Source organism: Oncorhynchus nerka, linkage group LG8 (genome assembly GCF_034236695.1).
Source record: "Oncorhynchus nerka isolate Pitt River linkage group LG8, Oner_Uvic_2.0, whole genome shotgun sequence".
NCBI classification, from domain to species: Eukaryota; Metazoa; Chordata; class Actinopteri; order Salmoniformes; family Salmonidae; genus Oncorhynchus; species Oncorhynchus nerka.
Genome location: NC_088403.1, coordinates 38,016,927 through 38,040,623, shown reverse-complemented (window position 1 = coordinate 38,040,623; position 23,697 = coordinate 38,016,927). Strand labels below are relative to the sequence as shown.

General features: G+C 41.7%; 1 pseudogene; it reads left to right on the top strand.

Moving 5' to 3' along the window:
* The window catches only part of LOC115133250 (bromodomain-containing protein 1-like), a 32,079-nt pseudogene extending 14,707 nt beyond the window's left edge, over positions 1–17,372 (top strand).
* Positions 17,373–23,697: the final 6,325 nt, after the last annotated feature.

Genomic DNA, 23,697 nt, shown 5'->3' with positions numbered 1-23,697 from the left:
TGGCTGGTACACTACATTTCTTCTCACACTCCTATCATTATAACATATCCCTCTCATTATTACTGTAGCAATGTCAAAGAGAACAGGCCAAAACTACCCAGAGGCATATGATTGTTTGTATAAATGAGAGCTCTACTGCTCTCCTTGTTGGATTACAATTCCTCTGTTTTCTAACCCTAATGTTGGTGATATTGTTTTTTTAACTGTACTTGTCTGTGATGTTTTCTAAATCTGATTTGCGTGATTCCCAACACAGAAGGAGAGTGAGGAGGAGAGCCGGGCTATGAAGGAGCAGTTCAAGGAGTTGCATCGTCTAAGACACGACCTGGAGAGAGCCAGGCTATTGCTGGAGCTCATACATACGCAAGAGAGAAACTCAAGAGAGAAGATGTAGGTTAGATAACTGTAGCTGTCCCTGCAAGCCAACAATACATAAATATAGCTCACAAGCCAACTATAAGACAATTAGTAGTATAGTATCAATTGGAGCTGCACCCCCTCTCTCTGTCTCTGCCTGTCTCTCTCCCTCCATGGTTCCATGTACAGTACACCATGATGCTAATGGTCCCCTGTGTGTCCTCAGATGAAGATGCAGCAGAGCCTGTTGGAGGTCCAGTTGACTCCCTTCAGTATCCTGCTCAGGTCTGTGCTGGAACAGCTACAGGAGAGAGACCAGTCCAATATCTTTGCCCATCCTTTCGACATCAAAGAGGTAACGCTTACTTACCATGGCTAGGAGAGCAGCTCTTACTATAACATGTACACACGGCCTGAGATAGCCTTGCTGACGCGACTGGCTTGGTACACAGTGAGGGAGAGCCACTGGTTTGGACAGGAGTCCGTATAATAATGTAATATTCGGCCAGAAATTCATCAAGTTATTATTGGTGTTCTGAAATGGGGTTTTTTCCTCCCTGGAGAGTTTAAACCTCTTGTGTATTTTGGATAAAAAAATCCAACAGTTATAATGGAAGGGAGCGGTGCTCAGGGACTGTGTGTGGCTGTACATGTGGGTGTTCTAGGAAGAAAGACACCGAGGCACAGCCCCCTTCTTAATCAACTTCATTAACCCTAACATCAAACAGCCTCTCCAGACTGTGAAGTCAGGAGTTTGGTGTCAGCCAGACTAGAGTTGAGATGCTGCTTTTGTCCTTTCACGTTTTATTAACTTTCATGGTTTTTAGTTTTTTTTATACTAGATTTATATCTAAATTCTTCATTCTCCTCCTAGCATAGCATCTGGCCCATCTCATTTGGACTGACTATAACATCTTCAAAAAGTATTTCCAAAAATATCAGACTGTGGATTTTACATTTACATCTCAATGCTCTGTATGTGCCGACTATCAGATGTTTCTATATGTCTGTCTATCGTTAAACCTTTAGGTGCCTGACATACTTGACCACATCAGGAACCCCATGGACTTTGCCACTATGAGGAAACGCATTGACGACCAGGCCTACAGCAACCTGAATGACTTTGAGTCCGACTTCAACCTCATCATCTTCAACTGCATGAAGTACAACTGTAAGGACACCTTCTTCCACCGTGCGGCCGCCCGTCTCCGAGACCAGGGTGGGGCTTTGATCAGGAAGACGCAGAGGGATGTGGAACGAATCGGCTTCGAGAAGGATGGTGGGATGCACCTTTCCGAACCGCCCAAGATTGAAGCGCCTCCGCGGTTTTCCTGGGAGGATGGTAAAGACCTAGCGAGACGAAGAGTTTGTAGAAATATAATGGATAAATCAGTCAATGTAGAATACTGGAACAGACAGCAGTGTTTGCACAGATCCAAATTAATAAAGCATATTCCTGGTCAATTGAGACGCTCCTTTGAGCATTTTTGTCTAGGAGTTTGCTTAATCTGGATCCTCAATATAGTTCTACTTACATAGGCTACTCATTGTTTAGTTAACATCAAGCAAATGTCTCCCAATGACAGTATTATCTTGTTGTCCTTTCCCAGTGGACCAGTTATTGGTCCCAGCCAACCGGCAGCGCATGCCTCTGGAGGAGCAGCTGAAAGTGCTGCTGGAGAAACTGGACATGACGTACTCCATGAAGTCCAGTCCGTCACGCTCCAAAAGCCTCAAGCTGCTCAAGAAGACCATCAACAACGTGCGCAGTGAGATGAGCCTCAGCCTTAGGAGAGCCTCCCACCACTCACATTCTTACTCCTCTTCCTCCCACTGGTCATCCCATCCAGAAAGGAGTAAAGCTGGGGAGGCAGAGGGGGTGAAGACCAATGGACAGAGCCCTGATAACGAGGGTAGGTTTTTTTCAAGTTGTTACGTTATCTGCATTGGGGAACATACTGTGTATGTGTGTGTATATACAGTTGAAGTCGGAAGTTTACATACTTAGGTTGGAGTCATTAAACAGCATTAAACAACATTAAACACCCTTTAAACAGCTTGTAAAATTCCATAAAACGATGTCATGGCTTTAAAAGCTTCTGATCGGCTAATTGACATAATTTGAGTCAATTGGAGGTGTACCTGTGGATGTATTTCAAGGCCTACCTTACAACTCAGTGCCTCTTTGCTTGACATCATGGGACAATGAAAAGAAATCAGCCAAGACTCCAAAAAAACTGTAGACCTCCACAAGTCTGGTTCATACTTGGGAGCAATTTCCAAACGATTTACCTACTCTGTGTCTCACGAAGACACGGCGGTTGGAACCAAAAATCCCAAATTTGGACTCCTCGGACCAAAGGAAAGATTTCCACCAGTCTAATGTCCATTGCTTGTGTTTCTTGGCCCAAGCAAGTCTCTCTTCCTCTTATTGGTGTCCTTTAGTAGTGATTTATTTGAGCAATTTGACCATGAAGGCCTGATTCACACAGTCTCCTCTGAACAGTTGATGTTGAGATGTCTGAACTCTGTTATGCATTTATTTGGGCTGCAATTTCTGAGGCTGGTAACTCTAATGAACTCATCCTCTGCAGCAGAGGTAACTCTGGGTCTCCCTTTCCTGTGGCAGTCCTCATGAGAGCCATTTTCATCATAGTGCTTGATGGGTTTTTACGGCTGCACTTGAAGATCTTTCAAAGTTCTTGACATTTTCTGTATTGACTGACCATGTCTTAAAGTAATGATGGACTGTCATTTCTCGTTTCTCTTTTCTTATTTGAGCTGTTCTTGCCATAATATGGACTTGGTCTTTTGTCAAATAGGGCTATCTTCTGTATACCCCCCACCTTGTCACAACACAACTGATTGGCTCAAACGCATTAAGAAAGAAAGACATTTCACAAATTCACTTTTAACAAGACATACCTATTAATTGAAATGCATTCCAGGTGACTACCTCATGAAGCTGGTTGACAGAATGCCAAGATTGTGCAAAGCTGTCATCAAGGCAAAGGGTGGCTACTTGATTTGTTCAACACTTTTTTTTTTTCTTGACCAAATTATTCCATATGTGTTATTTCATAGTTTGGATGTCTTCAACTATTATTCTACAATGTAGAAAATAGTCAAACTAAAGAAAAACCTTTGAATGAGTTGGTGTGTCCAAACTTTTGACCCTTACTGTAAATATTTGCCCATACAGGAGGGGGGTAGGCCCTGTCGAAGAGGTGGGGCTTTAGGAGGGACTGAAAGATGTTGATGAACTCCGTCACGGATGGCTCGGGAGAGTTCCAGAGCCTAGGAGCAACCCTGGAGAAGGCGTTCTCTCCGAAGCTCTGTAGTTTTGACCTGGGATGTCAAGGTGGCCTTCTGTGGCAGAATGGATTGCGTGTGTGGTTTGGTAGAGGAGAAGAAAGTTTAAGAGGTAAAGCAGGGTGGTGAATGGCTTTGTAGGTCAGGAAGAAGATCTTGTAATTAATTAGTTGGCAGCCAGTAGAGTTCACGGAGAACATTAGTGATGTGCTGCCGGGGCTTAGTGTTGGTGAGAAGGCAAGCTGCTGAGTTTTGAACCATTTGGAGCTTATGGAAGGACATTGAGTTGATGCTGGAGAGTGGCGAGTTGCATTAGTCAAGACTGGAGGAGATGAATGCATATATGAGGGTTTCAGCGTCAGGAGAGGGGGTACCTGGCTTTGGCCAAGCACTCAGATATCGCCAGTGACCTGGTGTCAGGATGTCATGTGCTTCTCAGTTCTTTGTTTTATTGGCCGAAACTAGATATAAATTATAGCTAGATCAGGAATTAACCGTAACCACTAACTCCTAGTTAGTCACACCATCATACCATATAGTATGAGCACCTCCTTCCAGCTGCCCACTGCACTGAGGCTAGGTAACACGGTCACCACCGATAAACCCATGATTATCGAAAACTTCAACAAGCATTTCTCAACGGCTGGCCATGCCTTCCGCCTGGCTACTCCAACCTCGGCCAACAGCTCCGCCCCCCCCGCAGCTACTCGCCCAAGCCTCTCCAGGTTCTCCTTTACCCAAATCCAGATAGCAGATGTTCTGAAAGAGCTGCAAAACCTGGACCCGTACAAATCAGCTGGGCTTGACAATCTGGATCCTCTATTTCTGAAACTATCTGCCGCCATTGTCGCAACCCCTATTACCAGCCTGTTCAACCTCTCTTTCATATCGTCTGAGATCCCCAAGGATTGGAAAGCTGCCGCAGTCATCCCCCTCTTCAAAGGGGGAGACACCCTGGACCCAAACTGTTACAGACCTATATCCATCCTGCCCTGCCTATCTAAGGTCTTCGAAAGCCAAGTCAACAAACAGGTCACTGACCATCTCGAATCCCACCGTACCTTCTCCACTGTGCAATCTGGTTTCCGAGCCGGTCACAGGTGCACCTCAGCCACGCTCAAGGTACTAAACGATATCATAACCGCCATCGATAAAAGACAGTACTGTGCAGCCGTCTTCATCGACCTTGCCAAGGCTTTCGACTCTGTCAATCACCATATTCTTATCGGCAGACTCAGTAGCCTCGGTTTTTCGGATGACTGCCTTGCCTGGTTCACAAATTACTTTGCAGAGAAAGTTCAGTGTGTCATATCGGAGGGCATGCTGTCCGGTCCTCTGGCAGTCTCTATGGGGGTGCCACAGGGTTCAATTCTCGGGCCGACTCTTTTCTCTGTATATATCAATGATGTTGCTCTTGCTGCGGGCGATTCCCTGATCCACCTCTACGCAGACGACACCATTCTATATACTTCCGGCCCCATTCTATATACTTCCGGCCCGTCCTTGGACACTGTGCTATCTAACCTCCAAACGAGCTTCAATGCCATACAACACTCCTTCCGTGGCCTCCAACTGCTCTTAAACGCTAGTAAAACCAAATGCATGCTTTTCAACTGTTCGCTGCCTGCACCCACACGCCTGACCAGCATCACCACCCTGGATGGTTCCGACCTTGAATATGTGGACATCTATAAGTACCTAGGTGTCTGGCTAGACTGTAAACTCTCCTTCCAGACTCATATCAAACATCTCCAATCGAAAATCAAATCAAGAGTCGGCTTTCTATTCCGCAACAAAGCCTCCTTCACTCACGCCGCCAAACTTACCCTAGTAAAACTGACTATCCTACCGATCCTCGACTTCGGCGATGTCATCTACAAAATTGCTTCCAACACTCTACTCAGCAAACTGGATGCAGTTTATCACAGTGCCATCCGTTTTGTCACTAAAGCACCTTATACCACCCACCACTGCGACTTGTATGCTCTAGTCGGCTGGCCCTCGCTACATATTCATCGCCAGACCCACTGGCTCTAGGTCATCTACAAGTCCATGCTAGGTAAAGCTCCGCCTTATCTCAGTTCACTGGTCACGATGGCAACACCCATCTGTAGCACGCGCTCCAGCAGGTGTATCTCACTGATCATCCCTAAAGCCAACACCTCATTTGGCCGCCTTTCGTTCCAGTTCTCTGCTGCCTGTGACTGGAACGAATTGCAAAAATCGCTGAAGTTGGAGACTTTTATCTCCCTCACCAACTTCAAGCATCTGCTATCTGAGCAGCTAACCGATCGCTGCAGCTGTACATAGTCTATCGGTAAATAGCCCACCCATTTTTACCTACCTCATCCCCATACTGTTTTTATTTATTTACTTTTCTGCTCTTTTGCACACCAATATCTCTACCTGTACATGACCATCTGATCATTTATCACTCCAGTGTTAATCTGCAAAATTGTAATTATTCGCCTACCTCATGCCTTTTGCACACAATGTATATAGACTCCCTTTTTTTCTACTGTGTTTATTGACTTGTTAATTGTTTACTCCATGTGTAACTCTGTGTTGTCTGTTCACACTGCTATGCTTTATCTTGGCCAGGTCGCAGTTGCAAATGAGAACTTGTTCTCAACTAGCCTACCTGGTTAAATAAAGGTGAAATAAAAATAAAAAAGTGTGCTTAGCCATGCTAACCTGCTATGACGTAGTCATGCTGGGTCACATGATATCCCTTGTCTCAGGACATCCCATTGCCTGGTTGATGAGTGTTGAAGTGGGATACTATTGTAGTTATACAGTATAGCTGCATGGTAGCATGGCTTTCTCTTTAACATGGTATTGGTACAGTGGAGTTGATATGCTAGGAGCCTGAATTGATTCACAGTAAACCTACACTGACTCAGTAACTATTAGATTGCCTTCTAGAATGCAGAATACTTTGCGTGATTTTAAAATATTTAGCTGTTTCATTGGTTATTTAGCTATGCATTATAGAAGGCAAGATAATTTGTATTGAGGTCTTGTAATTCTGCAAGGATAAGGATGATGTGCTTTAGGAATGGTTCTGGTGTTTTTATTCAAGATGTGCAATTCCCTCATTTCATATTACATTGTGATCTATATAATGTTATGCTTTCTGTGTTTTCTCACTGTATTCTCTCGTATTCTTCAACAGGGGACAAATCATTACCTCCCAAATTGGAACCCTCTGACTCCTGTCCTCCTTTCCTGCACTTTGAGAGTAACTCAGAACCCCCTACCCTTAAACCCATCCACCCCACCCCCCCGGACAGCAAGACCCACGGACAGGTCAAATTTGACCGGAAGAAACCCAACAACACATTCTCAACCACTACCAAGACCCTTCTCAATGGCCACTCTGAGTCCCAGAACCCCCTGCTTCTCTTAGAGGGGGGCGTGAGTGTGGTGGCCACCTCCACCCTGGCCCAACCCTCGGGACGACTGTCAACCGCCGCACTGCCGTGCTCTTCAGAAAATCCAAGACGTCTAGCCCTGGGAAGAACCAGGGGGGGAGAGGAAGAGGCGAGGCCCAAACAGGGTGCCCTCAGCTGGGCACCAAGACCTTCCTGTCGGTGATGATCCCCAGGCTGGAGACCCTCCTCCACCCCAGCGTGGGGGTCAGCGAGGGGGGTGGAGACGGGGAGTCCCCTGTCAAACACATTGACACAGGTAAATAGGGTTCTTCTCACTTGTCAGAAAAAAATTACTTATCTTAAAGGGACTCTTAAATAGAGCATGAATAAGAAGTAGAAAATGATCTTCACAGACTTGTGAATTAAGAGATCAGGTTCCCCTTGTCTATGTAATCTTATTAATTATAATTTAAAATACTAAACCGATCCTAGATCAGCACCCCTACTGAGATGCTTTATGAATAAAGGTTCAAATGTTGTAGGTCTATGCTGTAGTTGGTTTATGTGTAGTATACGGACTCTACTGTACTGCTCTGTGTTACTCGCCTCAGGCCTGTCTAATGGTTTTGTGATGGAGGAGGTTATTGATGAAGAGAGGGAGCTAACTGCCAGCAGGCCTCTAGAAACCAGCATCTTAACTAATGGTAGTCTGCTGGGCAGCACCAGGTAGGTACATGCATATACCTCACAACAGACCTGGGTTCAAGTAGAATTTGTCTTTCAATTACCTAAACTGAGCTTGATCGAGCCCGCCTTCCACAATGGAACCACTAGAATAGACCCAACTGTGGAAACACAGGCAGGCTCAATCAAACGCTCTAAGCAATGTAGGCACGGCATCTCTAGCTCGTACACTTTTCACTGCTGAACATGGTGGTACTTGGTAGTTCAACTATGTAGCCTGGTTCCTCTCTAGGTTTCTTCCTAGGTTTTGGCCTTTCTAGGAATTTTTTCCTAGCCACCGTGCTTCTACACCTGCATTGCTTGCTGTTTGGGGTTTTAGGCTGGGTTTCTGTACAGCACTTTGAGATATCAGCTGATGTACGAAGGGCTATATAAATTTATTTGATTTGTAATTTCTCTATAGTGTGTCATGTAGAAGGCAGTCTGACTCAGTGTGGATGCCTTTTCCTGATTTCAGCAGCAACCTCAGTCTTCCAACATGTGGTAAGGGTAAACCGGCCCTGGTCCGAAGAAACACTGTGGACGATAAGAACGAGCTCATTGCCTGTATAGAAACCGGGAACTTTGCCAGAGCTGCTAGGATTGCTGCCGGTAAGTTGTCAGTATTGATGTTAATCATACAGGAAAATGGAGACTGTGGAGGCAAGTGTGTTTGTGTGTATTGTATCATATGAGGTCTGGCTAAGAGTTATTGAAGTAGATCTATTGCTATAGGGTCAGGAGTTTTGGGGTAGCTTTTGAGGCACTGTTGCTTTACTGGCATTTCCAGCATGATCCACTAGGTCTGCTGCAGGTAGAAAATCATAGGAAATGTTATTTCATTGACACAAACTGTCTCCACTCAGTCAATGTCTTGTTGTGCGTGTGTGTTAGGTGGGCGGATCGCCTAAGCCATGGGAAGCCATTGACAGTCGCTGGATCCAGGTTCGAATCCCATTGTGGGCTACCCCCCAAATTTTCTACAATATACTTCCATGTTTGGTTTAATTGACTTTCCCTTTTACGGCCCCTAAATTATCTATTTTTAGCTACCGTACTACTTCCAAGTCTGTTGGAGAGGATCAGATTGAGCAAAGTGAGATGTAGAATCACTGATCTACAAATAGTATTCTCTGCAAAATAATAGGTTTTGTGTGATTTATGATTCGCAGAGCTACTCCTCCCCTGGCTTAAGTAATCCCTCCTGCCAAACACACATGCACATCCAGACATTGTTTGATTGATTGGAGACAGCTTGTGTCAATTACATAACATTTCCAAGGATTTCCTACCTGCAGCAACATTAGTGGACAATGCTGAAAATACCAGTAAAAAGCACAGTACCTCAAAATGTGCCCCAACTCTTGGCTCTAGCTTTAGGATATAACCAGAGTTTTTTTTCTTCTCAGTAGTATACTACGATGCAAGCAAGAGAAACATAAATTAAAGCCATTATATTCATGATTTACATTCCAAATTGTATTTTTGTAATATTACATTTTTCAGTGAGGTGTGATGTATTTAACCTGTATGTGTTGAGGCTGTAACTTAGCATGCCTCTGGAAGTGTTTTGCTATATTTACAGTGAACCCATCCTAACTTGATTGTTGTTATTCCTGCATCCATAGAAGTTGGCAATAACAATATTTGGATGCCTGCTAGTGCTGCAACAGTTGTTCTGGAACCTCTAAAGCTAGTTTGGGCAAAATGTAGCGGATACCCTTCCTATCCTGCCTTGGTGAGTGACAGTGAGCGTATGTATGACACCTGACTGTCTCATTCTCTCTTCTTTTTGTTTACCTGCCACAGTATGCTTAGTTGTGTTTCTAAGTCAAGAAATGTGTATTACTAATAAGAAGTAATGTGTTGTATTGCTCAATTTAATATTTTGTGACCTGAGTCTTCTCATCAAAATATCACAGATGAGACAAATGTTCAGCTGCCCCTTTTAAGTTTACCGTGGTAATGGGGCCACTCAAGTTGTCACGTGTCGTTAGGCATCAGCATGCTCAGCTAGGCGAACCGAACGAGTGTGCTCGCATACTCCCTTAAAAGACATTTGCTTGAAAAACTAGACTTCGGCTACCAACTTCGGCTTGCCTCAAAGATGAACAAAAATGTCACAATGTCGTCATAATATATGCATAATCTGTTCTGGCTGGGAAACATGCAGATGCCTTTAGTGGTGCATGACTCCAGGATTTTTGAAGTCGACTCCTGACTGCTGTGGTTAGTCAAGAGTCGACTCTTGCTCAACTCCCAAAAGGAGTTGAAACAGACAAACACACACGTATGCACCTCATTATTGCTGCGTCCTACTAGGAAGACTACATTTGCGTTCTAGAGGACTGATATGAACATGATGATGCCCATTTGTTCATTAACTTAGCCTATAAAAGTCCCATTTTAAATATATATATTTTTTTATATAGGTGATGTGTAGGAACGACAATATTTTGGTGATATTTCTGCTGCACGCAGCCTTGACGATCCCATGTGATGATGCTGCACGTTCTACGCTGATAAGCCCATTCTTTGCCATGTTATAACGCTATTCGGACAGGTATTACTAGAGACGTTGGTTATGTAATTATTATCCAAGCATGTGTGTTATTCCAGAAGACGATTCACACAGGATTACTCCAAACTGCCCCTTGTAATTATTTTTTTCCCCCTCAAATTGAATTCACTCTTGATGGAAGCCTGGAGGTTTTTATTCTAGGCGTGAAGTTATTTCATAGTCATGTCTAGACTATAATAGGCTACACTGATAACTCATGCTTGGCTGCCAAATGTATGCAGTACCTTCAGAAAGTATTCACACCCCTTGACTTTTTTCACGTTGTGTTACAGCCTGAATTTAAAATTGATTTAAATTGTGATTTGGCCACTGGCCCATAATATCAAAATGGTATTTTTGTATTTTATTTTTTGTATTTTTTATTACATATTAATACAAATGAAAAGCTGATATGTCTTAAGTCAATAAGTATTCAACCTCTTTGTTATTGCAAGCCTAAAAAGGTTCAGGAGTAAAAAATTGCTGAACAAGTCACAAAAGTTGCATGGTGTGTTTAACATAATTTTTTTAATGACTACCTAATCACTTTAGCCCACACATACAATTATCTTTAAGGTCGTGCAGTGCATTCTAAACACAGATTCAACCACAAAGACCAGGGAGGTTTTCCAATGCCTTGCAAAAAAGGGCACTTATTAGTAGCTGAGTATAAATAAAAAAAAGCTGACATTGAATACCCCTTTGTGCTTAGTGAAATTATTCATTACACTTTGGATAGGGTATCAATACACCCAGTCACTACAAAGACAGAGGCATCCTTCCTAACTCATTTTCCGGAGAGGAAGTAAACTTTAAAACAGTTAGAGTTAATGGCTGTGTTAGGAGAAAATGGTGGTTGTAGTTTCTCCACAATATTGACCTAATTGACAGAGTGAAAACAAGGAAGCCTGTACAGAATAATATTCCAAAACATGCATCCTGTTTACAACAAGGCACTGAAGTAATACTGCAAAAAATGTGGCAACGCAATTCACTTTTTGTCCTGAGTACAAAGTGTTATGTTTGGGACAAATCCTATACAACTATTGACTGAGTACCACTTTACATATTTTCAACCATGGTGGTTGCTGCATCATGTTATGGCTATGCCTGTATTCATTAAGAACTGGGGAGTTTCAGGATAAAAAATAAATTGGATGGAGCTAAGCACAGGAAAACCTTTTTCAGTCTGCTTTCCACCAGACACTGGGAGATGAATTCACCTTTCAGCCGGACAATAACCTAAAACAAAAGGCCAATTTTACACTGGAGCTCCTTACCAAGAAGACAGTGAATGTTCCGGAGGCAGAGTTACAGTTTTGATTAAATCTACTTGAAATCTATGGAAAGGCCTGAAATTGGTTGTCTAGCAATGATCAACAACCAATTTGACAGAGCTTAATGGACAAATGTTGTACAATCCAGGAGTGAGAAAGCTCTTTTGATACTTACCCAGAGACTCAGCTGTAATCAATGTCAAAGGTGCTTCTACAAAGTGTTGACTCAGGGGTGTGAATAATTATGTAAATGTGATTTTATGTATTTAATTTTCAATAAATTTGCAAACATTGTAAACATTTCTAAAAACATGTTTTGGCTTTGTCATTATGGAGTGTTGATGGGTGAGGAGAAATCGATTTAATCCATTTTGAATTCAGGCTGTAACACAACAATGTGGAATAAGTCAATGGATATGAATACTTTCTGAAGGCACTGTAGGTGTCCCCATAATATTAAAATTGATTAAGTCTGATCATAATCATTATTTTAGCGATCCATGGTAGGCGTCCTTTCTAATAACAATGCCCCCCATCCTGATGATTTAAGCTGCTGAACCGTATTTGCATTTATGGATGAGAAAGTGAACTTGCCATTTCCAAGTTTAGTGGGGATGCCCTGCTTTACGATCGATTGCCTAGGACAGAGTTCTCCAACTGTGTTCCTGGCGAGGTACTGTCCTGTAGGTGTTCACTCCAACCCTAATCTATTGCATCTGATTCAATAATTAGCTGCTTGAAAAGCTGATTCAGGTTAGTTTACAACTGGGATTGGTGTGAACCTACAGGAAGGCAGCTCTCCAGGAACAGGATTGGAGAGCCCTGACTTAGGATATCAACAGCCAGACAGGGTTTAATTAAATAAGCATTTGGTGATGTTTAACTTCAATTCACTGCCACCATGAATAATAGCTTAGCCATTGATAGCCTATTATATACTTTAATGTACTTTTGGTGAATTTGCGAGGCTTTGAAAGACAAGACATTGCGAGATACAGATTACCAAGATATAACCTATGTGCACGTTTGTCTGCCTGACTCGATCCTCTCTCTCCCTTGCTGGCTCGCCTGGTCTTTCTCTTTGCTAGGAAAAAGTGTGTGTTTTAGCCTGTTTTTGTGTAGAATAGCTCAGTCTCCTCCTTTTATAGCCCCTACTAGTGAATTTGCACGAGACATTGCAGGACACCGCATTGCGATCAGTGGCCATTTTAGGATGTAAATCTTGGTGGGGTAAACTCAAAACATTTTTTAGATGGGGCGGCAGGGTAGCCTAGTGGTTAGAGCGTTGGACTAGTAACCAAAAGGTTGCAAGTTCAAATCCCCCAGCTGACAAGGTACAAATCTGTCGTTCTGCCCCTGAACAGGCAGTTAACAGGCTGTTCCTAGGCCGTCATTTAAAATAAGACTTTGTTCTTAACTGACTTGCCTAGTTAAATAAAGGTTAAAAAAATAAAAAAGATCCATGCCACAACACAACACAATACATTAATTGGACTATAATGGTGACAAACGGTGCCCACACACTGTTTGGGCCTACATTAAGCTGTCCCAATTGCAGTCCCAACACCTTACCACTGTTCCACCTGGCTATCAGACGAACCTTGTCTGGTAGCAAAACCGTTCATTCAGCCTCATTTACTGCCTTTTAAAAAAACATAGATGATATGGTTGACTTGCTTAAACAAATGTGGTTTCTGACAATTGAGATGTATAAACTATTGCATCAGGGGACGACGAGCAATTAATGAGCGAGGTAGGACGGACTTAGTCAATAACTTTGTTCAGCACTTTTGAAATGTACAGCAACAGAATTCAGAACATGGGCCATTCTTACAGTGTTCTCCCTGTACACCAAGTCAGATAAATAAAGGGAGCATATAAGCAGACAATGAAAGCTCTTACAATATTTGATTATGACATTTTGTTAAACAGGCTATAAGCTATGTGCACCACCAAGTCAGAACAGTAGGCTAAAGGGGGAAAATGGACCAAATCATTAAGGTGAGGCACCTGGGCTACTAACAGCTTACTACACAACATACACATAGTATTACTTTCTTAGCTACAGTATACATATCTCCCTGACATATTACATTATTTATGCAGCAGCATACAATACATTTTGGACTCACTTTGGTGTGCTGTGCTCACTTGAACAGGAAGAGGTGGTGTGGCGGTCTTTCTTGTGGGAAAATTGTCATCAGTCTGCCAATCTCTGGATATATGGTAGAAGTCATGCTGGATTGACAGCATAGCCAATGTTGAATGTTTATCCTTATAAGCTTAGAAAGAGACCCTTAAACCCAGACTTGGACCACACATCCACTCCACTGAACAGCAAGCTAGTGATTGCTTTGCCAGTTAGCCACTTATTCCTTCCAAACCACTCATAGTTGAATTTGTGATTTCCAACTTGTTGTGTAATGTTTATTGCCGATGAGCACCGATACTTTTTATCTATAATTTCTCTTTATTTCAAAAGGATTTTACAGTAGATTGTTGACGTGATTCATGACTGCTAGGTAAGATTTTGAAAGTATGACGTTGACATGATCAATCCAATCAAAGCTACTGTAGATATGTGATTTGACCTAATTTTATCTGTGGCCAATGACCTTGATCCTTCTTGGATGGGCACTTCTAATGTAACTCTACGGCAACACGCAAGGGGCTTGAATTTGAGCTCTCCCTGTAGATTTTGTGACAGAACACTGAGCCAATCACGGTGCAACTAGAGAATATTACCAACCTCAATGCTCCGTATTTTCTGCTGGCTGCCCCACCACCACAGAAAGCACTGTGCTAGGCTGACACACCTGCATTTTGGAGCTGCATTACTCAAGAAAGCAAACAAGAGTCTGCTTGTATGCGGCCTTTAACTCAATTTTACATATATATTTTTTCATTGTTTGCAAACTGATATGGGACCTGTATTAATGCCAGAATAACATACCCTGAATGACGGGTCATCACTGATTGCAATAGCCTGTACATCTTTTGATTACCGATGCACGGTTCAGACTCATGCCTGACTGTGCCCATCCTCTCTCGCTCCCTCCCTCGTTAGCTCGTTCTTTCTTGGCTGTGATAGATGCAGAGTTTTTGTTCTCAGAGGTAGCCACGGCAACTAGTTTCCTCCCTTGCAAAAATACTGAATCTTAGGAGTCGGCGAGTTGATGCTTGACACCCAGAAATGAGAGTCGACACCGGGAATTGACGGGCAAGGAGTTGATTCTAGTGTGCCAGTGAGAATCTGACTAGTAGAGGCTGACAACGACTCTTCCTCTTCCACAGTGGAAGCAAACTCACATTGAAAAACAACCTTATTTGTGAACAAAACAATGTAAGTGTACAAGAAACACTGTAGTAGTTAGACCAACTTTTATGCCTTTTCTCATTGCTTCTAAAACAAACCTTTCAGCTCTTCACTCGCAGTGCACACAGCCCTCCAGCCAGGCAGTGTTGCTTCGCGAGGTGAGAAGCTATAACGTTACGATTCCTATTTATTTGTGCATTGCCAGATATGAAACCAAAAGGAATAAGTACTTTAAACAGCTACAGCCCCATTTATTTTTCTATAAATCACTACTCGCACGTGCCAATACTTGACTTTGACCAATTTGACCAATTTGTATGCGCCAATATCAAAATCTACCTGCATTTGGTGGATGTTAATTTAAGGCCCTGCTTGCTACCCCCTTCATCAAATCTTGAGTGAGTGATGTTCACACACTCTGTTTGAAAGGTGTAACACCCACACATCCTACAAGTTTTGTCTTTGCCTTTCATGGTAGAATAAATCCTAGGTCCATATCTTCCAAGCCCTCTAGATGGTGCCATTGTCAAATAAACAGATCTGATTTGACCTTAGTTTAAGAGGACTAAGTGGACGCACCTCTTTTCAACACAAGCACCAGCTGTGTGTGTTTGACAATGTGTGTGTTTGAGCATGTGTGTGTGTGTGTATTCAAGTATACTGTGCCATAACACTCCAGGCACCACTCCCTAGTAAACCTGGTACACCTCTTCCACCACGTTAGATCATTGACCCCCACATGCCCCAGGTGGGATGCCAGCACAACGGGATGTCTATCCCCATGCCTCCCCTCGACGTCCTCCGACCCGGAGAACGGATGCAGTTCAAGAACGAAGAAAAACTCTTCCTCGTCCTATTCTTCGACAAACAAACGCAGCTGGTGAGACATCTTCTCTTTTCTCCAATACTAAATGCTAAGGGATTTGTTGTTGTTGTTGATAGCAACATACATGGATATACCATTTTGCAATCTTCATTTGCAATGTTAAGTGTTATTTCAATACGTGCTGTGAATTCATACACAACCAACAGACAACAACACAAATAACTCAAATTGGTGTTATAAGTTCTACATGTTTGCAGATTTGTATCAGAAGAAATGTAGCTGAATTTGATTTCATTATTCTCTCTTCTCAGGCAATGGCTTACTAAGTCTAAGATGGTCCCTCTGGGGATCGACAAGACCATCGACAAGATCAAGATGGAGGGCAGAACATCCAGCATCCGTAAGGCTGTTCAGACTGCCTTCAAACGTGCCATGAACCATCTTAGCATCGTTCAGGACGAACCTGTCAGTGACATGAGTGACGTGGACTAACACACACAGACACACACACCCAACCCTTGAATTACTGCTCATGGTCTTGTCTCCGACCTGAGCCTGGCCTACACTCCTTCCTTCTCCACGTTGTCAGTCTTTCCAAAGGTCTATGCTGGCTGTGTTTACCAGGTGCCTGGCTACCCCCCTGGCTTGGTATGGTTCCCCCTTCCACGTCAGCCCTCGCCCGCTGGTCTGACGACTGCTGCTTTAAAGAATGTGCCCCAGTTTCCCTCCTATCTACTGTTCTCCATGGTCGCGTTCATGATGCACCAAATGGAAGAAAACAACTCGCTCATCTCGCCTTATCAGTGGTGGAAAAAGTACCCAACTATCATTCTTGAGTAAAAGTAAAGACAATAGAAAATGACTCAAGTAAGTCACCCAGTAAAATTCTACCCGAGTAAAAGTATTTGGTTTAAAAGATACTTAAGTATCAAATTCCTTATATTAAGCGAACCAGATGGCACCATTTTTTATTTTATTTGTATTTTTTTTTACAGAAAGCCAAGGGCACACTCCAACATTCAGACATAATTTACAAATGAAGCATGTGTGTTTAGTGAGTCCCACAGATCAGAGGCAGTAGGGATGACCAGGGATGTTCGGTTGATAAGTGTGTGAATTTCACTATTTGCCTATCGTGCTAATAAGAAATCAAAATGTAACGAGTACTTTTGGGTGTCAAGGAAAATGTATGGAGTAAAAAGTACATTATTTTCTTTAGCAATGTAGTGAAGTAAAAGTAGTCAAAAATATAAATAGTAAAGTACAGATACCCCAAAAAACGACTTAAGTAAAAATACTTGAAAGTACTACTTAATTGCTTTAATCCACTGCACCGTATGCCATTTATTTCCACTCAAAACTACCTACTACATTTTTATGTTAACTCAGTAAATAACTGCAATATTTGTCTGACACACTAACTTATTTTGTAGATTGAGTGAAATTTGTACTGTACAATGGATTTTCTTACTAATATTTATACTTTTTGGTGAAGTATGTAAGCACTGCGGTGTGGTAATTCACAGTGCTATGACAAAAGTGTAAAAAGCCTTAGCAGTATAAAATAAATGGGGATTTTTTGGGGGGGAATATCCTTTTTGTATTTTATTTTAAGTTAATGAAGTTTATAAAATATAAACATCCCTTTGGCATTCTTCCTTCTGTAATCAAATGTTTAAATATATATATATATTTTTTTTACAACAGTTTTACAATATTTTTGTTTGTCCATAGTATTCAGACCCCCTGACTTTCTCCACATTTTGTTAGGTTACAGCCTTTATTCTAAAATTGATTAAATAGTTTTTTCCCCCCTTCTCAATCTACACACACCACCCTGTAATGACAAGACAATTTTTATTTATTTATTTTGTAATATCACAAGTATTCAGACCCTTTATCCAGTACTTTGTTGAAGTCTCTTTGCAGCAATTACAGCCTTTTAGTCTTCTTGGGTATGACGCTACAAGCTTGGCACACCTGTATTTGGAGTTTCTCCTGCTCTTCTCTGCAGATCCTCTCAAGCCCTATCAGGTTGGATGGGGAGCATTGCTGCACAGCTATTTTCAGGTCTCTCCAGAGATGTTAGATCGGGATCAAGTCCAGGCTCTAGGTGGGCCACTCAAGGACATTCAGAGACTTGTCCCAAAGCCACTCCTGCGTTGTTTGGCTGTGTGCTTAGGGTTGTTGTTCTGTTGGAATGTGAACCTTGGCCCCAGTCTGAGGGCTCTGGAGGAGGTTTTCATCAAGGATCTCATCTTTCCCTCGATCCTGACTAGTCTCCCAGTCCCTGCCACTGAAAAACATCACCGCAGCATGATGCTGCCACCACCATGCTTCACCGTAGGGATGGTGGCAGGTTTCCTCGAGACGTGACGCTTGGCATTCAGGCCAAAGAGTTCAATATTGGTTTCATCAGACCAGAGAATCTTGTTTCTCATGGTCTGAGAGTCTTTAGGTGCCTTTTGGCAAATTCCAAGCGGGCTTTCATGTGCCTTTTACAGAGGAGTGGCTTCCGTCTGGTCACTCTACCATAAAGGCCTGATTGGTGGAGTGCTGCAGAGATGGTTGTCCTTCTGGAAGGTTCTCCCATTTCCACAAAGGAACTCCAGAGCTCTGTCAGAGTGACCATTGGGTTCTTGGTAGCCTCCCTGACCAAGACTCTTCTCCCCCTATTTGTCAGTTTGGCTGGGCGGCCAGCTCTAGGAAGAGTCTTAGTGGTTCCAAACTTCTTCCATTTAAGAACGATGGAGGCCACTGTGTTCTTGGGGACCTTCAATGCTGCAGACATTTTTTGGTACCTTTCCCCAGATCTGTGCCTCGACACAATCCTGTCTCTGAGCTCTACGGATAATTTCTTCCATGTCATGGCTTGAATTTTGCTCTGACATGCATTGTCAACTGTGGGACCTTATATAGACAGGTGTGTGCCTTTCCAAATCATGTCCAATCTTTTGAATTTAACACGGGTAGATCCAATCAAGTTGTAGAAACATCTCAAGGATGATCAATGGAAACAGGATGCACCTGAGCTCAATTTCGAGTCTCATAGCAAAAGTTCTGAATACTTATGTAAATAAGGTATTCCTGTGTTATTTTAATACATTTGCAAAATTTCTAAAAACCTTTTTTCATGTGGCCATTTTAGGGTATTGTGTGTAGGTCGCTGAGGATTTGTTTTAATTTAATCCATTTTAGACATAAGGCTGTAATGTAACAAAGTGTGAAAAACGTCAAGGGGTCTGAATACTTTCCGAAAGCACTTTGTCTGTATACAGCTCTGGAAAAAAATTAAGAGACCACTTCAAAATGATCAGTTTCACAAGTTTTACTATTTATAGGTATGTGTTTGGGTAAAATGAACATTTTTGTTTTATTCTATAAACTACTGACACAATTTCTCCCATATTCCCCCCCAAAATATTGCCATTTAGAGCATTTATTTGCAGAAAATGACAACTGGTCAAAAAAACAAAAATGATGCAGTGTTGTCAGACTTCGTATAATGCAAAGAAAGTAAGTTAATATACATTTTTAAACAACACAATATTAATGTTTTAACTTAGTTCAGAAATCAATATTTGGCGGAATAACCCTGATTTTCAATCGCAACTTTCATGCATCTTGGCTTGCTCTCCACCAGTCTTTCACATAGATTTGATTTTTTTACTTTTATTTCTAAAGATGTTGGGTGACTTTATGCCACTCCTGGCGCAAAAATTCAAGCAGCTTTTCTGAAGCACCCCCAGATCATCACCAATCCTCCACCAAATTTCACAGTGGGTGCGAGACACTGTGGCTTGTAGGTCTCGCACCCACTGTGAAATTTGGTGGAGGATCGGGGGTGCTTCAGCAAGGCTGGATTCGAGCAAATTTGTCTTTGTGAAGGACGCATGAATCAAGCCATCAAGGTTGTCCTGACAATGTTCCCCAACTCTGAGGATTGGTTGTTCCAGCAGGACAATGTTCCATGCCACACAGCCAGGTCAATCAAGGTGCGGATGGAGGACCACCAGATCAAGACCCTGTCATGGCCAGCCCAATCTCCAGACCTGAACCCTATTGAAAATATCTGGAATGTGATCAAGAGGAAGATGGATGGTAACAAGCCATTAAACAAAATTGAGCTGCTTGAATGTTTGCGCCAGGAGTGGCATAAAGTCATCCAACATCAATGTGAAAGACTGGTGGAGGGCATGCCAAGATGCATGAAAGCTGTGATATAAAAATCCACCAAATATTGATTTCTGAACTCTTCCTAAGTCAAGTCAAAAACATTAATGTGTTGTTTAAAAATCAATATGAACATATTTTCTTTGCATTATTCAAGGTCTGACAGCACTGCATTTGTTTTGTTATTTTGACCAATTGTCATTTTCTGCAAATAAATGCTCTAAATGACACTATTTTTATTTGGAATATGGGAGAAATGTCAGTAGTTTATAGAATGAAACAAAAATGTTCATGTTACCCAAACACATACCTATAAATAGTAAAACTAGAGATAATCATTTTGCAGTGGTCTCTTAATTTTTTCCAGAGCTGTGTGTATATACAGTCGGAAGTTTACATGCACTTTAGGTTGGAGTCATTAAAACTCGCTTTTCAACCACTCCACACATTTCTTGGAAAGTCAGTTACGACATCTACTTTGTGCATGACACAAGTCATTTTTCCAACATTTGCTTACAGACAGATTATTTCATTTATAATTCACTGTATCACAATTCCAGTTGGTCAGAAGTTTACATAGAGTAAGTTGATTGAGCCTTTAAACAGCTTGGAAAATTCCAGAAAATTATGCCATGGCTTTAGAAGCATCTGATAGGCTAATTGGCATCATTTGAGTCAATTGGAGGTGTACCTGTGGATGTATTTCATGGCCTACCTTCAAACTCAGTGCTTCTTTGCTTGACATCATGGGAAAATCAAAAGAAATCAGCCAAGACCTCAGAAAAAAATGTGTAGACCTCCACAAGTCTGGTTCATCCGTGGGAGCAATTTCCAAACGGCTGAAGGTACCACGTTCATCTGTACAAACAATAGTACAAAAGTATAAATACCATGGGACCACGCAGCCGTCATACCGCGAGGTTCTGTCTCCTAGAGATGAATGTACTTTGGTGTGAAAAGTGCAAATCAATCCCAGAACAACAGCAAAGGACCTTGTGAAGATCCTGGAGGAAACAGGTACAAAAGTATCTATATCCACATTAAAACGAATCCTATATCGACATAACCTGAAAGGCCACTCGGCAAGGAAGAAGCCACTGCTCCAAAACTGCCATAAAAAAAATCCAGACTACAGTTTGCCACTGCACATGGGGACAAAGATTGTACTTTTTGGAGAAATGTCTTCTGGTCTGATGCAGCAAAAATATAAATGTTTGGCCATAATGACCATCATTATGTTTGGAGTAAAAAGGGGGAGGCTTCAAAGCCAAAGAATACCATCCCAACCGTGAAGCACGGGGGTGGCAGCATCATATTGTTGGGTGCTTTGCTGCAGGAGGGACTAGTGCACTTCAAAAGAGATGGCATCATGAGGGAGGAAAATTATGTGGATATATTGAAGAAACATCTTCCAAATGGACAATGACCCCAAGCATACTTCCAAAGTTGTGGCAAAATGGCTTATGGACAACATAGTCAAGGTATTGGAGCGGCCATCACAAAGCTCTGACCTCAAGCCTACATAACATTTGTGGGCATAACTGAAAAGCGTGTGCGAGCAAGGAGGCCTACAAACCTGACTCAGTTACAGCTCTGCCAGCTCTGTCAGGAGGAATGGGCCAAAATTCACCCAACTTATTGTGGGAAGCTTGTGGAAGGCTACCCAAAACTTTTGACCCAAGTTCAACAATTTAAAGGCAATGCTACCAAATACTAATTGAGTGTATGTAAACTTCTGACCCACTGGGAATGTGATAAAATAAATAAAAACTGAAATAAATCGTTCTCTCTATTATTCTCACAGTCTTAAAATAAAGTGGTGATCCTAACTGACCTAAGACAGGGAATATTTACTAGGATTAAATGTCAGGAATTGTGAAAACTGAGTTTAAATGTATTTGGCTATGTAAACTTCCGACTTCAACTGTATATCTGTATAATTCAGATGCTCACATGTTGGGAAGTGTTTTGTTATGGAAACCAAAAAACTTGCTGCCCAGATAATTTTATACTTTGATTTGTTTGTGCCTGTGGTGTGAAAGTTTATTGCAAACAATTGTGAAAAGTTTATTTTTTACATCATGAATTTGACTGTACTTCTAGGAACTTTTATTGTAGACGTAGGAAGATGTGCTTGTTATTTATTGTAAAGTATTTACATTGCTTTATATTTCGAGAATCATGTAAGACTTTGTGGTTATTGGAAAATTTTGTGGTGAATCCTTGGGTTGTTTTTTTCTTTGTTACTTCTGGGTAATTTTGACAGTTTTAGCTTTAGACTTCACAACATTCTTTTTTGTATGTTCTTTTTCTGGGTAGTTTTTGATACTTTTATACTTAGTAGATTTTTTTTATTGTGTCTTGCTGGGACTGTTTCCTTTTTTTAATTATCAAAACACAGACAATAAAAAGACAAGGATATAAAATCACTGAGCAATGTCATCTCTTATTAAGATACAATATATTACTCATGCCATGCCTCTTTCAGCAGTATTGACGCTCAGAGATCACATATGGAACAGCTCAGGAGCGACATCAAACTGAAGAAGGATAAGATTGCATCTGAAATTAATACTGTTCAAATTCCCTCATTTCTATCTTCATAGTGCTGGATCAGTGATTCCCTCAATCTAATACAGTAGGGGGAGTAAAAGCAATGAGCGGCCTTTATGCAGAATATTGCAGCTCCCCAGTGCTTTATTCTTGCACCCAAATCAACATTGTTTCGACTTCAAAGAAGTCTTTGTCAGGTGAGTGCATGCAGGTGAGTACATATAGTAGGTGGAGGCAATGGCTGTACTAGCTTTCACAGAACCAATTATTTTGACATCAGTGATAACTTCAAGGGAGAAGGGAGGAAGGATGCTCATTCAAACAGACGGTCCGTCCCAATAATATCATTCAAATGTATTTATGAAGCCCTTCTTACATCAGCTGATGTCACAAAGTGCTGTAAAGAAGCCAAGCCTAAAACCCCAAACAGCAAGCAATGCAGGTGTAGAAGCACCTACATCTCCTTTCTCCTGAAGTGTGCACTCGTTCAATACTTCCACAAATCTAAAAGCATTAGATTTGTGGAGGAATGGGATATTGGAAATTTAAGGATTGATCATTTGATTCATATGGGATGTCATTCTATGGCTGTTCACATAGGGGCGCTGTGACTCTATAGAAAATTAGAAGGTATGATCCCTGGCATAACTAGATTCCTCAATCAGCTATGTTAGGTGTGCTAGAGAATCAGCTTGGTTAACATGCAGCTTGTACACATACCAGGTGTCATGTCAACATATGGTAAAAACACCCACTACAAATAACTTAATTAATTATCCCTATTTTAATTTGTTTTTATCTGTATTGTTATCTATCACTTGTTTTCTTTGGTACAAAATAATTAATCAAAACAAAATTATAACTGAGGTTTCGTCCCAAATGGCACCCTATTCCCTACATCAAGTCAAAATGTATTTGTCACGTGTACAGGATACAACAGGGCGACATAGGCTATAGGGTGCCATTAGAATGCAGACTGAGGCTTACTCTACTCTCACATCATACGACACAGATGAAGCCAGGTGTAATCATAGAGTATTATATAGAAACCATTATATAGCTTTATGATATGTATATTTTCATGAAGACACTCCAACAGCGTGCATGGATTTCACATAATACAATATATGCCATTTAGCAGATGCTTTTATCCAAAGCAACATGTAGTCATGCATGCATACATGCATTTATTTTGGTACCGGGAATCAAACCCATTACCCTGACCT